The following is a 4,461-nucleotide window of genomic DNA, read 5'->3' on the forward strand; positions in this document are numbered from 1 at the left end:
TTATGGTACTTTTTTTACGATACATTTACGTACATTTATTTACATATATATATATTGCTTTTTCCTACAAAATTCTGTACTGATTATCACATTAAATATTGGTGTGTACTCTACCGTGCTACAGTATGAATCTAAAGGATCAAATGATTCGTCCAAGATTCATGTGTTGTTGTTATTGTGTGTGTGTGTGTGTATAATTATTTTCAGTGGCCAGTGTGTGTGTATAATTATTCTAGAGCATAATAATAACCTAATAATTATTATGCTCTATAACAATATTTTTGTAAATGAGAATAGTTATTTAATAATAATATATACATGCATTTAAACTGCGCAAGCAAGTCTGAACTTATCTAGGTAAAAGCAATGTTTTAGCGTTATTTATGGCTGCAGTAAATATCTTAATTCTCTCTTAAAGGTTGCTTCTGCTTTCTCATTTCTGAGCTCTTCCTTAAAGAGAGTTAAAGATTCTTGGTGCCAGGAATGTAAAATGGCGCTGTAGGATACTTTTTGTTTCTGCAGCACCTTGAAAAGTAGACTGGTGATACGGTTCTAGTCATTGAGGCTAATCCAATTTTTATTTCGATGCAAAAAGGTAAGCATGCTCTTAAGGTATATCTGCCTGACGGTCAGGAGGATGAAGTTAGTGTTGTTAAATGCAGTAAGATCAGAACTGAAGATTTTGTTTAATATTCTGTTGCATAAACTGCGTAATTTGACAGGGATATTTTTGCATGCTTCCTCCACCTACAAATCCCATACCAAATTCTTGAATATACTAGTAATAATCAGTGGCAAAAATTTAGGCGATACAATGCGTTTAATGTCATGCAATCTGTACCTTTGTTTGTTTGCAACTGTTTGGATATAGTTGTCCATTTTAGATTATGACCCACGTGTATGCCCAGATACTGGTAGGTGTGGACCTTCTGGATGTTTTGCAAATGCAGTCACTTCTGGAGTCGCAGGAAGTGATATGGTATTTAATTAGCGAGATTACTTCTCTACCCATTAGTTCCAATAGGATAAATTTAATTTTCTGAATGTTGATTTTGATTTTGTTTTCACTGGCCATATGTGCAGGCTTAAGAAATCAGATTCCATGCTTTAAAGTTGGCATGCGCTTGATTAGAAAACTGTTGCCGTATCATCAGCAAAGCTGATTCGATTCCCTTTCAATTCCATCGAACAGAGACAGAGGTTGTTCATATATATATATATATGCGTGCCTTTCTTTGAAAAACGGGTGATGCAATTGTATGGACTCCCCTCTTCACTTCATTTCTGGAAATATATTAGAGATCGCACCTTCTGTTCTGAAAATATTAAAAGAAGTAATCAACAGAAATAGATTTAGGATTTTTTTTTTTTTTTTTTTGGAAAGGGGAGGACAATGAGGAGAAATTATGTGGAATCTAAGAATATTAAGATATTTCAGATATAATACTAACTATATTAAGAATTTACTCATACTTCTTCTTCAAATTTATTTTAATAAAGCACAATACTACAAATCTTCGAGCTTTTAAAGATTTCTAAGCAATGCTGTAGATCTATAATCTGCCCAGTTCACAAACAGGGGCATCAGCTTGTGAATACTGTTGACCATTTCATGCGGATTCGTATGCGAAAAGGAAAATGGTACAGACTGGACGTGTATTAAGAATATCGATGAAGCTTTACCGAATATTTTTATACAGGTGGAGATTAACAATAATAGACAAAGGCAATAATGTAAATTCCATGTCAGTATTTATTTCAATATAATTACTGTATTTCAAATCTTCAGTTAATTATTGATAAATTAATTTATAAACTTACTCTCCAACAGGGGCGAATTCTCCATGCTTGCTGCGCAAGCTCATTACTTGAGAAAGAAGTAATATTTATTTGTTAATAAATGCATGCATTTTTAAGCATTCCATTTAGGCTTTTATTTTTGTAGACAGAAGACATCTTAAGCTAGCGCGGCAATAATTGAGCTTTGCGTTGTGTATCGAAGGCCGATGCTTGCTCGTCTAGTCAAAGCTGCCTTGGCTTGCTCGTAGGAGCTTCCAAGTCCTCGAAGTAGCACTGTGATTTCATGCGCGCGCATAGCCATTTCACGTCGTCTCACTCTGTTGCTTAAACACAGGCCATACACAGTCAACGTAGCTCTAGCCAGTGAGCTTCTGCCAGCCTTTACAAGTGTGCGTGTTGCTTGAGAAAATTAAGTTACAACCAACTTTTTATGACGATGTTATTGACCAGTAGAACTGTAGGGTAGAATTTGTATTCAAGTAGCTAAATTGAAAAAGATAGAATATCATTTGTAAAATAAATGTTGTATTTGTATGATTAAATGTACATAAATTTCTAAATATATAGTTTTAAATGGCCAGTAATTCATTATTCCGCTAATCAGACTTCAATCACACCTCTCACTCCCTGAATGATAACAAGAGCAAGCGTGAATTTCAAGACCAATTCGCCCCTGCTGTCTAATGAGTATGGTCAGTAAATTTGCAAAGTTTCTGAGTTGAAGACAAGAAACTGAAACAACTTTAACTTCTTTAATAAAGTCTAATAGAAAAGTAATATGATAAGAATCTGTTACGACGAAAAAGATTTTTGCAATAATACAAAGAATTAACATTTTCCCACAGTCGAAGACATTATTCGTGTGAAGGAAGCTGGGCAAAATCTTCTCATTCAAACGCTTTTTCTGATAAGTTACACGTTCAAATCGAACTTGACTATTTACAAATATTATCAAATTTCTGTGCAAATAAAATAAAGTAACTTTGTACAGAAAGTTTTCTACAAAAGAGAAGTTCTAAACAAATTGCTTTGCATATTAAGAGTACGTTTCAGTTCATCTAACAATATCATATCAGCATTCCTTTAGTTGCTGTGCACCAGTGTAGGAAAAAAAAAAAAAAAATGCGGAGAAGAAAGTTTCAGAGAAAGCAATAATCTTTCGGTACGTAATGGAAACATCACCTGAAACTGATTAGATCTGTTCCCACGAAATATCAATACTTAACATGGGTGCATGCGAGACCTCTAAGGGAGCAGACAGCGTAATACGTTATTTCCACCCAACAGAACACAGCACAGAAACTGTAACGACATGTTTACATGGATCCCATTTCCAAGTGGGATATATGCTCTCACCAGTAAACGATAAAAGCAAAAGCACTAATGTAATTCTATGTCCAAATTTATTTCAATAATGAAAAATCATTTCCATAGATTAAGAAAAGAAAAAAAGTACAAAGAAAAAATATCACGATAACTCAAAAACTGTATGATGAATTTTTATGTAACTCGGTCAAAACAAATATGATACAAGATGAGAAAGAAATACCCATAAAAATTGTAAATAAACAGTTTAGATCAGTAACAAATGAGTATATGAACACAACAGTCAAAATGAGATTGTCAGTGCCTCAGTAAGGAATATGGTCACATCTCATAGCAATACAGCGCTCACAATGATTCATACTGTTTATAAGGGCGACTCCCAGTTGGTAATAACAATTATTACTCCTGCAAAACTCTCCCAAGTCTCTGAAGACTTGAGGAAGATGGTTTGAAAGTAGCAAACACATCTACCTAGAACAGTGTTTCTCAAACTTCAGATATCCGCGGATCCCTTCTTAAATTTTCATTATTACCAAGTACCCCTAATTAATTAATTTAAAAAATAAATTGATTGATTAAAAATAAATAAATTAATTAAAACGAATAAATTAATTAAAATTGATAAATTAATTTAAAATATTAAAAAATTAAATATCTATTTTATTTGAATTTATATGTCCATGTAAACAACAAATGTGATTTATTTTTAATAGAACAAACTTTATAAAGATACTATAAAGTTTTACTAACTTGAAATAATTTATCATCAATGAGAGGAGTGAAATTGCTTATGGTGAGATAAAATTTCAGTAAAATGTGGCTCCATAGTTGTTAATTTCAATCTCAGATACGGTTCGACATCTATAATGCGATTCCTCTTCGTCTTAATATCTACAAGGGCCGAAAATCGAACTTCGCATAGATACGAACTTGGAAATAGAAAAATTAACTTTAGAGCTTTATCTGTTAATTCAGGAAATCCATTCTGTATTTGTAGCCAAAATGATGATAACGTATTCTCGCTGTATTTATTTTTTAGGAAACCATCAGAAGCTAGTTCTAAAAGTCGTTCTTCTTCTATTGACGATAGGCCCTTTGGCGTAAATTTGCTTTTATTGAAAGGGTATCTTATCCACTCAATATTAATGTCCAATTCAGGGAAATACTTTTATAGATTCATTTGTAAGCTTTTTAAATGCTGCATGATAGTAATTTTCACATCATCAATTTGTTCATTTGAACTTGCGAGCAACTCATGAAGCGATGAAAACGCGTCAAATTCTCCATTACCAACCCGCTTTTGCCATAACTTCATTTTTGCCAACGTGGCGTTTA

General features: G+C 33.1%; 1 long non-coding RNA gene across 1 annotated transcript; it reads right to left on the minus strand.

Moving 5' to 3' along the window:
* Nucleotides 1-962: 962 nt before the first annotated feature.
* LOC150104368 (uncharacterized) lies at nucleotides 963-1,917 on the minus strand. The gene is made up of 2 exons (XR_016548695.1): nucleotides 1,822-1,917; nucleotides 963-1,316 (listed from the first exon to the last, which is right to left on the minus strand). It is a non-coding gene; the product is annotated as an uncharacterized LOC150104368 (long non-coding RNA).
* Nucleotides 1,918-4,461: the final 2,544 nt, after the last annotated feature.

This window comes from Typopeltis vanoorti, chromosome 8 (genome assembly GCF_054136105.1).
Source record: "Typopeltis vanoorti isolate ZY-2024b chromosome 8, IOZ_Tvanoo_1.0, whole genome shotgun sequence".
Classification (NCBI taxonomy): Eukaryota; Metazoa; Arthropoda; class Arachnida; order Uropygi; family Thelyphonidae; genus Typopeltis; species Typopeltis vanoorti.